The following is a 13,928-nucleotide window of genomic DNA, read 5'->3' as shown; positions in this document are numbered from 1 at the left end:
CTAAGGCTATCCTCCTCACTATTTACCACCCCACCAACTTACTGATCAACCCTCCTACATTCCAGTCTAAATTGTTTATATATACCACAAACAGCAGGGGACCCAACACCGATTCCTGTGGAACCCCACTGGACACAGGCATCCAGCCTCAAAAACACCCCTCAATCATCACCCTCTGCTTCCTGCCAATTCTGGATCCAATTTGCCAAATTGTCTTGGGTCCCATGGGCTCTTGAGGTGAATGTGATGTGGGAAGGATCTACGTGCATGGGAGAGCACTTGCATGAGGCTGCGAAAGGCCCTGCCACACACAGACCTCTCCCTCCAGAATCACTCATGGGCCAGCTACATGCAGCTGAACTGCTGGTTGTGGGGGTGTGGGGGAGGAGCAGGGGTGCAGTGGGAGGACTTGTGAAGCCTGTAAATGAAGCTGAAAGGACCATTACAAATTATTCAGTGAAAGTGAATATATTTTCAGATTGTAAAGTGACAAAATGTGTTCACCCGTGCAGCCAAGTAATCAGAATTTCTTAACTTTTGAACACCTTAGACTTTTAGGACTGTCCTGAAATCTGTAGGAAGGACAGGAACAGCCTATGCAATGATTGGCTCTGTTGCCTCTGATGACTTTGGTGTGAGTCCTCTGGAGAACCGAGGCCTTGAGGGCCCTAGCTTGCTTTGGCTGTCCTCCTGTGGTCCCGCTGCTCCCTCTGCGGTGACCGAGGATGAAGTTGAGAGGGTCACAGGCAAAGGGGACTTGGAGGGAGAGGACAACCTTTGAGATTCCTGAGTGGATGATCCAGGGGTGTCCAGCTGCCACTCCTCCTGGGTGCCCGATGCCCCTGCCTGACTCCATGAGGGGAAGGTGCCCCGTTTCTCTCTTGTGTTGCCACTGCAGGAACTTGCACATGGCTACTTCAATGGAGTGCAGGTCTGCACGCATCTCTGCATTCTACTGGATCAGGGTCTCCATAGCATCCACCATCTTTCCCATGGAGACCTCCATACGTGCGCATGTGGGCACAACTTCATCAGAGAGCAGGCAGACACACTCTTCCAACCCGCGTGCCGCTCTGTTGAGGGCTTCCAACATCTCTGTATGATGTCCCCCCGCTTTCTGCTGACTCTCCACAGTGAGTTGGAAGGCTGAATCTAGAGGCTCGTCATCTGATTTGGACCTCTTCCCCAGCTGTCCTCAGAGTGCTGGGGAGCTTGGCTTTACCTGCCTCCTCCTGCTGCAGACACGTGTCCGTGCAGTGATCACCAGATTGTGCACCCAAGCCTGCTCTAGATCTAGATCCCACCAAGGTGTGCGTCTCTGCACTGGTGGAGGGTGTGGGTAAGTGCTTCCAGGTCTTCCAGGCTGCTTATTTCCAGCTCTTCAATGGAGGAGGAGGCCTCTTCACTGGAGGTGAGGACCTAGATGGAGCCAAGGAACTGGCTGTCAGAGGGTGTCGGTTGCTTGGCAGAGATCCCTGTGAACCAAAGTAGAGATAATTAGTGCATTTCAGCAGTGACAAAAGCAGAAGACATTTGCATCAAGGGATGATGTGGTGCATGATCCTCAGGTGGGTGTTTGCCGCTGACCTCACCATTGCCACAGGCACGGTCCACGTCCTCACCAGTCAGCGCAATGTCACACTCCTCAAAGTGAGTGAGGGGCCTAATGTGGGGCCACCACCTCTCCCTGCTGCTGTGAGCCAGTGTCTCCTGCAAGAAAACAGATGGAGAGAATGTGAGTAGGACACATAGCACTGCATAGAATGTTTGTGTGGTGAGCGGAGCCATGGACAGGATGAGGATGTGAGCATGAGAGGATATGAACCTGATGAAGATGTGAAATTGTGTGTGAGAGTTAGTGGTGTTGTCCCTTGAGGTGTGAGATCCCTGTGGATGTGTGATGACTTGTGAGTGTGTGAGTTGAGAGTGATGAGAAAAGTGACTTACCCTGGCAGAATAGATGAGACCGTTTCTCCTCTTCCGGCACTGGGTGGCTGTCCTCTTTTGCAGGGCATTGGTGCTGACCACAGCCACTGCCTCCCATGCTGGATTAGTGATGTTGCTGCCCTTCCTGTGGCCAGAGCGGGGTTAGAGGACATCAGGGCGGGCCTCCACTGCATCCAAAAGGCACTCTCAGGACGTGTCATTAAACTGGCAGGGGGGCTGCAGTCTTCTTGTCTTTGCAGCAATCCTGGGCTGGAGGCACTGAGAGGTATTCGCATGGCTGCATCTTAAATATGGCGCCCGTTTGAGGAAGTGGCGAGGTGATGGCGAAGTGGGCAAATAAGAGCCTGCCCACCATTGAAATGATGTGTTTTCCAGGAATGCATGATTAATGAGGTGGGTTTGGGACGATACAGCATGAAAAGCCACCATTGCAGCCGGTGGATAAAATGTCCTTTATCCCGCTCTCTACCGTGCTTAGTGCAAACCTGGGATAATTCCACCCTATGGCCAGAATTTTCCGCTGATGTGCGGGTGGCGGAGCCCGTACATCAGCGCTTAAAATGTCGTGTGAGCGTGCCGACTCCAGCGCGCGGCATCGCAATATTTTGGTCAGCGGGTGGGTTCAGTAGTGGGGCGTTCGCCTGCCATTAATTGAAGGGCTCGTTAAGACCCTTAACTTGCCAATTGTCCAGGATTTTGAGGGGCCATGCGAACTTTGGGTCGGAGCACAGGCCCAGCGGGCAGGCGGGTAGGAGATTTTTTAAGAAAACTCATGCAATGTTGGGATATGTGGACTCAGAGGGATTGTTCATGTTTTACACAAAGTTTTAATTGCTGAAAGTGTTTAAAAGTTGCCTATGTGATTGTTAGCAGCTCTCATCGATTTCCAAGAACTTCTTGTGTACTTTGAAATCAGTCTGCAAACAGTAATCTTTCTCAGGCCTGCAGCTTTCTGGAGGCCTCCATTTAGCCTGGGGGAATGGGTTCTGGCCTCTCCACTGGAGGCAGCTCCCCTTAGGAGGAAGGGAGGGGTAGAATAAGGAGGAAGCCAGGACTGGACAATCAGCCTCCAGGGGAGCCACCTTTGGGAGGTCAGGCGCAGGCACAAGGGGTGCAGGGTCAAGCGGCTGTCCAAGGTTCAAGGGACCACAAAGACGCTGCTATCCTGCTGTCAGGGTATACAGGTGACGAAGCAGCTACTTCAGTATGACTGAGGTGCAGTGCCGAAGGAGGCTCCGACTCTCAAGGGAGACAGTGAACTATATCTGTCAGATGATTGGCCCTGAGATCTCCCCTACTGTGTGGGTGGACACCCCGTGTCAGCGGCTCTGAAGCTCACAGTTGCCCTCCACTTCTATGCCTCTGGCTCCTTCCAGGGCTGATCTTTGCAGTGTCTCCCAATCAGCTGTCCACACTTGTGTCAAGCAGGTTACAGACGCCCTGTTCAGATGGGTATCCACCTTCATCCACTTCTGCTGTGACCAGGCAAGTCAGGCACAGCGAACCAGAGGCTTCGCGGCCATTGCTGGCTTCCCCAGTGTCCAGGGCACAATAGACTGCACACATGTGGCCATCAAGGCTCCAGCAAGTGAGCCCAGTGCCTTTGTCAACAGGAAGGGATTCCAATCCATAAACATGCAGATAGTGTGTGATCACAGAATGCAGATTTTACAAGTCTGTGCAAGGTACCCAGGCAGCTCCCACGACGCCTACATCCTCAGACACTCCCAGGTGCCAGGGCTCTTCAGTGCTCTAGGCTGGCTGGATGGTTGGCTGCTGGGTGACAAGAGCTATCCCCTGCGAAGGTGGCTCATGACGCTGCTACGCCATCCAAGAGCAGAAGTTGAGCAGCGGTACAATAGGAGCCAGGGTACCACAAGGGCTGTGGTGGAGAGAGCCATCGGTCTTCTCAAGATGTGCTTCCGTTGCCTGGACCGCTCGGGGTGCACTTCAGTACCCCCCAGATTGCGTCTCTCTCATAGTGGTTGCATGCTGCGCTCTGCACAATCTTGTGCTGGAAAGGGGGATGCAGTTTATGATGAAGACCTTGATGTCCTGGATGAGGCTGCACATGATGAATCCAGCAGTGCCTCAGAGGATGAGGAAGCACAGGGCGATGATGAGGGGCAGAACGGCTATCCGCATTTACACCAAGGAGGTAGGGACACCCAGGACAATTTAATCCAAAGAACCTTCAGCTAACTCCACACACATGGATCAGCAGGAACAGCATTGCCTGGCACTTTCACACGTGGCACATCTTCCACCTGTTCAGCTGCAAATAAGGGCTTAGTACAGAAACATCAATGTCCACTCAAACACTAATGATAAATATGTGAAAAAGAAAAATGCATCACAAAAAAAGACCCTCAGCCATGGTAACAAAGGTGGACTTTATTCTGTCGAAAAGAAAAGCATACAGCACTCCATTGCGATAAGAAAAATTTGGGTCCCAATTCTAAGGCCAACACAAAATCACCAGTGACATACCCGTGGAAAGCCTAAGGTGCCTTATGCTTACGATCTCGGATGCTATGTCTAGGTGCTGCCCCATTGCCCGGAGTGGCTTGAGAGACAGCCTGCTGTTGGCCTCGATGACCTTGGCGGGCGTCCTCTGACCCGTGGAGCCTGTGATGGCTCCGCCTGGGAGGGAGTGGCCAGTTCCTGAACCGGCACCTCCCCAGTTGTTGCAGCCTCAACGGAAGAAAAATTGACTGGCAGAGGGGTGGATGAGCTGCTGCCCTCATCCGGAGTACCCTGAGAGGAGCTAGCAGCGACGACAGGCAGCTGCTGCACCGACGTGAGGTCCCTTTCGACCTCCCTGCTCACTGCAGATGCATGAGCACCAAGTACCGACGCTTGGTGTCCACAACATCTCCCACATTGGGAATAACCACCTCTGGCCAGTACCGCTGTGAGGGCTTGCAGGTCAGAGCGTATCCCAATCATAAAATGTTCCATTTGATTGAAGCCCCTCTCTATGAGAGTCGCCAATCTCTCATTGGAGGAAGCCTGAAGTTCTGCCCTAAGGGCTGAACCTTCACGTGCACTGTGCCTGGTCTCCTCCGTCGCAGAGAGCAACTGAAGCATTCCCTCATGCAATCCTGCCAGATGCAAACGCACTTCCTGCTGCCTGTCCTGCAGCTGCTGCATTGGGGCAACTCCAGACGCACGTCATGAGTGCTGGACTCAGCATGTGCCTTGTCCCCTGCAGCCCTCCGGCTACTGGCGCCATCGGCACTCTCTGCCCCTACCATCTCCAGCGATTGTGATGTGCCCTCTCCACTGTGACCCGGGACACTAGCTGATGATGAAGTCCCCATCAAGGTATGTGTGTCTGCGCTGGTGCCTGGCTGGCTGAAATGATGTGCCGCAAGTTGCACATGTTGGCCCTCAGGTGTGGAGGGGGTGCGGTGTTGAGGTGCGGCTCACTCTGGTGGTGATGCTGAAATTAACAACAAGGACAGTGCACCAGTTAGCATACATTCAGTTCAACCTTTCATTGCCCCCTCCACCTCCGCCACATAAGTCGATCACCCTTCAAGACCCTAAGGAGATGAACATTGGTGAGGTGGAAAAGAGTCAAGAGGTTCTCCAACCATTAACCGCACATGCAGACAGGCTGGTCAGATGGCCTCAGGAATGCCATATGGCATGTTATGTATCATCAGAGTGGGGAGAGTGCAGAGGTACCTGACCTGGATACATTCTGGCCTTGACAATTGCGGGGCTGAGGAAACATCGCAAACAGTTGCGACATTTGTCGTCACTCACAGGAGATTGAGAGGTCATATTATTGGCCTTCATTCCATTAGGAGGGGCATAGACCAGGTGGGCAGAAGGCAACATTTCTCTTTGGCGCAGGGATGAGTAACATGGTGGCATTTATCTAAGTTGAGTGCCTTGAGGTTCACAGCTGAGGTGCTGAGGACCTTTTGGACAAAGTAATATGGGGCGCACAGGCTGAAAGAATGCTGGAGGTCCCAAACCCCCTAAGATGGAATAACTCTTTGGCTGTGCAGAATACCAGGCTGCTGGACCCCAGCCTCGCCGCCCCCGGCCACCCTGGCCTCCTGCTCAGCTCCATGGTCTGCTCTTCAAAGGGTGTGAGGCGCTGGAGGAGGGCGCGCCCACCTCCAGTCCTCTGGTGCTCCTGGGCATTGTGCTGACTTTTTGCCTGCAAAACAGAGAAGAGGATTTATTGGGGCTGCTCACTCATGTACTCTTCACCCGCATGCCGCACCCCAACCACAGTGGCCTATCTGAGGCCTCCAGCGGCTCCTATCCACACTACTGGTGATCAGTCCCCAGAAGATAGTACAGTTGCTCCCAACCCCCTCTCCCAACGGCCACCTTGGACACATTCGGTATCCATCACTTTGAATAGCACACAGGTCTTAGCCCCCATGGCAAGGAGGCGCAACTAGGTGCAGCGCCGATGCTAGCAGATGGCACTTGGCCAAAGCACCCCGTTGCACCATCTCATTACCATCAATATGACATGTATTGGAGTTCTGAGTATGTGTCTAGTGGCCTCCCCTGCAGGTTGCCCTCAGACTACTCAAATGCCACAAAGACCAAAATATGCTGCGGGGAGAACCCTTCTTCTCCTCAACTACTAAGGCTGATGTAAGCATGGTCAGTACCCATTTGCCCACCCAGAGTGCGCCAGATGCCCTATGCAGTAACGACAACAAGACATGGTGGAAGGGGCTCAAAGGCTAAGGCTGCCTTCTGGGTGAAATGGCCAAGACCGACATGGTACTCACCCATCCAGAGCACAGCAAATCATTGAATCTTTTTCTGCACTGGGTGCCAGTGCGCCGCACATCATCATGGGTGCTTACAGCGTCACCCACTTCCTCCTACGCCTGGCTGGTGAAATGGGGGGCCTTCCTCCTCCCATCCTCCAGATACAGAATGTGCCGACGGATAGACACCTCTTGCAGGAGGACAGCAAGACATGCATCAGAAAATGGGGGGGCACACTGGTTCTCCTGCAACCTGCCCCCCTCCTTCTGCTCATGGTGTTGTCCACTCGGTCCTCCCTCCCTCTCTCTATGAGTGGCCATGGTGCACTGCCGCAAGCAGGCTGCCTGGCCACTCTTTATACAGGCTGCCAGTTCCCCATTGGAACCGGCAGTCTGAGGCCACCCGCCCCCGTGACTATTTTTCCGTTCTCCACAGGAGTCACGAACCCGATGGCCGGGCCTTAATTGGCCCAGCCGCAGAAAATGGCGGCGTGGCCCATTTCGCCAGCGGCAATCGGCCACCCGCCTGCCGCCAAGTCGGTCAACAAACGGAAAATTCTGGCCTATGAAACTGTTTTCTTCCCTTGCATTCTTAGTTTCCATGATTAACTTTTGCCATTTGTTTGATATCTTCCATAACTGACAAACATTTCCTCATGCTATTACCCACACCCATTTGAACATTAAGTTTTGTCATGAAGGTATCTCATAATTAATGTACAAAAACAATAGATGTCTAATAACTTATTACATAAAACAAGAACAGGTAAATTTACTGAGAAAGTTTTCCTGAGTCAGGATGCAGTATTGCATTTTGTGCTTATTTCAGCCTCTGGTAAAATTATCAACAGGATGAATTTCACCCCAAAATGATTTATCGGTTGTTGGAATTTATAGTGGCCTCAGTGTCAAGAAAAAAATGCTTTTACTAAAAGATAATGCTGTTACTGTGTTATATAACTTCTGTAAATATAAAACCATTTTCAGTATGTAATTTGATATGACAGAATAATAGGTGTCTTTCTACGCAGTAAGACACTAAAACAGCCTGTGTGAACAAATACATTTTTAATTGAACCTTGCTGAAGCCACAGTGAGAGAATGTTTTCTATGGTATGTCCATGAGTGGAATTGACTGTGGATCCAATTTAAGATTTCCTATACTTTAATATTTTTGATAGGACTGTGTTTGAAAATTAATTATGTTAAGCTATATCCATGTGTGTGTGTGTGAATTTTCACTTTTTGGAGCGTTTGCAATGAATGTTATAAATTGTAGGATTTTAATTAGGTTACATCAGGAACTGCCATTAATATGGACCATCTGGTACATAAATTGTATTTCTTTGTATTTTAATGGTGGAAGAAGAAGTCTGTACTTCCTTGAGGATTGTGTGCAAGTGTGGGATTCTTTTTTGAATAGTATGGAAGGTGGGTCTCAAATCTCCCGATAACACTGTGCATCCAATTCCATTCTGTGACATTGTTGTAACTGGGAATGGTACATTTGGGAAATAATCTCAAGCCTCAGAGCCAGCAAGATTTTGAATTCTATTAAATGCTTTTTATTTTACTACTGTTTATTATTGTTTGAAGACCAGTGATTTAAGAAAAAAATTTAAGTTATTTTTCTTTTACCCTTGTGGGAACATACCACTCCAAAGTACTTTCTTCACAAAGATGATGAGCTGTTGTCTGGCACTGGAAAAGGCCTATGAATATCCCTTCGGATGTTTGCTATTTTATTTATATAAGTGACTGTGTACAAGAATGATTTTTAAAATTCTTCCTACCCCACTGATTACATTCCTTTGATATAATGGTTAAAGCCACGAACCTATTGCTTAGAAATTCACACGTGCAAACCCATGTTCTGCCATTCTATGACAACATGTTGTAACCTTAACGTAATGTTTCTACCACATGTTTCTAGAATAGCTTCTTCAATTTTCCTTCTCCTGGGACATGTAACCATCACTGTTCTTATTTGGTTCTGCAGCCTTCAGGGGCTGGAATGTCTAGGGGGAATACTTTTGGTTCAAAGTCCACTTACATTTTATAGAAAAAATAATAATCAATTTTAATGCATGACGAGTCTCTTTCCTTGCCAGGCTGCTTTGGTAATGTAAATTATAATGTCTCAGGAGGGCTCCAGTGCAAAAATCAGGGTTGAGAGGGCTTGATTTCAAATCAGCCTACTTCGCATCTGCCGCTGTTATCAAAAATTATAGTCTAGATTCTGGTGCTGGAATTGCTCCAGGCTGCTCCAAATCTGAGATCACTGGAGCAACCTATTTGAGAGGGAGATTCAATTTGAAGGTGTCCATATTGGGAGTAAAGAAAATAATTTCTCATACAACTGTTACTTTCTCCTACAGAAAGGAAGGTGGAATACTTTGATTAAAATTCACTGCCCAAAACTTTTCTGCTTTTTAATATAGAATATTGGTGCTATGACTTACCATTGCATTATTTTGAAATTCAATATATTAGCTAATTTAAAGTTTATGTTTGTTAACCAAAAAGGAAAACATCACGAATATTCTGTTAGCTGTTGTTGTGGTGTATGGTTAATCTAACAAAAAAGAATGTCCCTAAAAAGGCACAATATCAATTTCTTCATGATAAAAATACTACTGAGTCCCATAACACTTTAATCGAATTTCTATATTGAAAGTCAATCCCTCAAATGTTTAATCATGTGAATGCGTCTAAAATATTAATACAGATTTAGCATTGTCAAAATTAATCTAAGCTTTCATGTAATTGACTTATGTTCAATATATTTAAACAAGTCTGTGGTTTTAAATGGACTAAGAAGTCAGGAAAGACATTATAAAATAATTGAATAGATATGCAGCTTTGACTGTTATTTATAATTAGCATAACACTTGACTAAATTTAACTTTATTGGAATTATCTTGGGTGTTACTTCCCAAAAATTAAATGTCCAATGATCAACTGATGTTTTTAGTACATTGTGGGGAAGAATTTTTTGGAATTCTTGGAAACATTTCCCATTAAGCCATGATGTGTTAATCGGAATGGCAATTTTAAAAAATTCTTTCATGGGATGTGGGTATTGCTGGCAAAGCCAGAATTTGTTGCCCATCCCTAATTGCCCTTGAACTGAGTAGCTTGCTATACCATTTCAGAGGGCAGTTAAGAGTCAACCATGTAGGCCTGACCAGATATGGATGGTAGATTTCCTTCTCTAAAGGACACTGGTGAAAGACAACAATCGATGATAGTTTCATGGTCACTATTACGGAGACTAGCTTTATTTTCCAGATTTTATTAACTGAATTTAAATTCCACCAGCTGCCATGGTGGGTTTTGAACCCATGTCCCCAGAGCTTTAGCCTGGGCTACTGGGTTACTGGTTCATTGACATTACATCTACACCAGCTGCTTCATCAATGATATTCCTTTCATCATAGGATCAGAAGTGGGGACGTTTGCTAAACGATTGCAAAATGTTCAGCACCATTCACGACTCCTCAGATACTGAAGCAGTCCATGTCCAAATGCAGCAAGACCTGGACAATATCCAGACTTGGGCTGACAACTGGCAAGTAACATTCGTGACACAGAAGTGTCAGGCAACAACCATCTCCAACAAGAGAGAATCTAACCATTGCCCTTTGACATACAATGGCATTGCCATCACTGAATCCCCCACTATCAACATCCTGGGGGTTACCATTGACCAGAAACAGAACTAGACTAGCCATATAAGCACTGTGGCTACAAGTGCAGGTCAAAGGCTAGGAATCCTGAGGCAAATAACTCACCTCCTGACCCCCCCCCCCCCCTCCCCCCAAGCCTATCCACCATCTACAAGGCACAAGTCAGGAGTGTGATGGAATACTCCCCACTTGCCTGGATGAGTGCAGCTCCAACAACACTCAAGAAGCTTGACACCGTCTAGGACAAAGCAGCCCGCTTGATTGGCATCCCATTCAGAAACATTTACTCCCACCACTACTGACGAACAGTGGCAGCAGTGTGTACCATCTACAAAATTCACTGCAGGAACTCACCAAGGCTCCTTAGACAGCACCTTCAAATCCACGACTACTATCATCTAGATGGACAAGTGCAGCAGACACATGGGAACATCACGGCCTGGAAGCTCCCCTCCAAGCCTTTCCCCATCCTGACTTGGAAATATATCACTGTTCCTGAGTCAAAATCCTGGAACTCCCTCCCTAAACTGTGGCTTTTTAATTCATTCATGGGATGTTGGTATCACTGGCTAGGCTAGCATTTATTGCCCATTTAAGAGTCAATCACATTGCTATGGGAATGGAGCCAGATGTAGGTCAGACCAAGTAAGGACAGCAGATTTCCTTCCCCAAAGGACATTAGTGAACCAGATGGGTTTTTATGACAATCAGCAATGGTTTCATGATCATTATCAGACTTTTAATTCCAGCTTTTAATCGATTCAAATTTTACCATCTGCCATGGTGGGATTTGAACCCAGGTCACCAGAGCATAACCCTGGGCCTCTGGAATACTAGTCCAGTGACAATACCACTATACCACCACCTTCCTCTATGTACCTACACCACATGGTGTACCTAAACCACATGGACTGCAGCGGTTCAAGAAGGCAGCTCACCACCACTTTCTCAAGGGCAATTAGGGATGGGCAATAAATGCTGGCTTAGTCAATGATGCCCGCATCCTGTGAATGAATAAAAAATAAATCTCCACATACTTCCATCAGTGAACAGTTTAAGCCACAGTGGCATGTTAACAATGCCAACAGACTCAAATATATATATGTTTTGCTTAATTGTCCTTTTTATATACTCATATTTGAAATATGACTCAAACTCGTGTGTGTTTCACTGGAGTTGACAACCCTCTAATGCCCTGCTCAAGAAGAAAGTTTTCATTCGTGAGCCTAATAAATTAGAATTACCAGGTTATTTAATAATTTAGGACATAACAACTGAGCCTATTCCTGGCAGGGACCACTTAAATAGCAAACTGGAGTGAGAATTTCAATTGTTTTTTCCCTCCTCCAAGTCCAGGGTAGGGGACATCACTTTTAATGCCCCCCATTGCCATTACACCTAATTTCAATTAGTTCAGCTCAGACTGGAGATTTGTATGTCTGATTCAGTGCCAGACCATGTAAAGCATTTATTTACTTAGCCATATGAAGGGCTTTTAACTTTGCTTTTTAATATTAAATAGAGTGTGCACAGCATAATGATGTATATTGAGACATCATACATCATCCTCTTTCCCTTTTGGCTCTTCCCATGTTACATGATTGCTGATTGATCACACGTTCATATCAACCATCATTTTTTGGATTTGGGAGGTGGTTTTAAAGTCAGATTTTCTTCCTGTTGCTAACTCTCCATTTTATCAGGTTGGGGACTGGCATTGATATACACTGGCTTGCCTGCACCAGTGGCTGAGTTGAGCCATCATACATTAGTTAATCTACTTGAAGAACCCATACATATGTTTGAAATAGAAAATAGACATCATACAGGTGCAATAGGGGGTTCTTATGGGATTGCAGCTGAGGCCCATGTTTATAGTTCTATACCTGAACTGTGTTGACACCTGCGTGCCTAAAGGAAAGTTTTCCATGTTCAATATTGGGAACCTTGTATCTTGAGCATGAAATTCTTCTTTCCTCCCCCTAAAAAAGAACTTTGTGATGAAATATGTAGGATCTTTGGTCATACTACTAGAACTTTTGCAAATAAAGAGTTATGTAGTTACAATGCTTTTTAATGTAACATAAACTCTCTTTAGTTACATGTTTTCCTTATTATCCAAACTGAAAAAACTGTGATGAATACACAAGTCTTTTGTTTTAGTCTCTTCTTTCCCTGGAAAAACATTACCTGTGTATATATGCAATTTGCAGTGTTAGAAAACTGGTGACACAGTCAGGACAGAGTGAATGCTGGGTCTTTCTCTTGTTTGATTGTTTACAGTTCAGGTGACTCCCTCCTATTTTATTTTAATGGTACTTTGTCTCTTTTTGTCTGTTAACAAATGCCTTTGATTTGTTGAGTTAAACATGTTTGTAATGGTTACATGCATTTACATAAACTCATTGCATAAATATTAACATTCCTTTTAAGGTAGTGGAATAGTCCTCAAAGATTTTTCCAGTTGTGGGATAGGCCTAGATTTCCATCTAGTACTTTCTAATGATATTGAGATCAGGAACATTCAGTACGGGGAATTATTGGGTGCAAAGCCAAGTCCTCATCTGCTGTAGTGGAATCTATTGATATTCTGATTTGCCGCACACAAACAAATTTTATACACACTATATTGCAACTGATGTAATCCAGAATTGCTTACTTAATCCCATCAAGTCTGCACCAAAACCACAGAGAAATGCAGAAATATATTTTAAAATCTCCTTGCAATTTGTTGAAAGCAGATTTAATTTGGACAATGTTTTGCTTTTTAAAAAAATCAAACTTTTCATATATGAAAAACTTGGTTGACAATTAAACAGTGGAAATGAAACTGGAAAAGGGATTGAATCTATTCTTAGTACAGTGTAGACAAGCAGCTAGTGAATAGACCAAAAGAAAGAGGCAACTAAAATGTCCATTTACAAAGCAGGGAAAGAACTGCGGGTGAAGAATTAACCATGCTGGTTTAATTTGCATGATGGTCCAGAATAAAATCTTCACCGGTACAGCTTTGGAATCTCCTTGCATATACCTTAAAGAAATTGAAACATATGATTATGTATTTAAGGATGTAACATAATCTGGATGTTGATTTAAGGAACATGAGTGATTTATAATCTGTGTTGCATCTTTGTGATATGTTTATAACTTTCTATTATTCCCTGTTGTATATGGATTAGCAAAATAATTCAATTATCAATATCAATAATCTCATTTTAATAAACCTGTAGTGATGTTACTATGATAAATTATTCAATTTTATCACCATTATTATACATCAAGAATATGTCAATGCTGATAGGTGCTGGGAAGGGGTGGAGAAACTTTTTTCAACAGACTGTTCTGAAAGTTTGATTTTGGCTGTTGGCTGCCAGGAAAGTAAGTAAGCATAATTGTGGACCCTTCTGAAGCATTGTAGTGATTTGGTTTGCGTTGCATATTGTGCACAGAATGGAGGGAACTGAAACTCAGACCAGCCAATGGGCTGATGGTTGATCCTGGCAAATTTAAACTTAAAAAGTGCTTATTGTTACTATGAGTT

The sequence above is a fragment of the Carcharodon carcharias genome, chromosome 26 (genome assembly GCF_017639515.1).
Source record: "Carcharodon carcharias isolate sCarCar2 chromosome 26, sCarCar2.pri, whole genome shotgun sequence".
Taxonomy (NCBI): Eukaryota; Metazoa; Chordata; class Chondrichthyes; order Lamniformes; family Lamnidae; genus Carcharodon; species Carcharodon carcharias.
Note: the sequence above shows the minus strand (reverse complement) of the source record.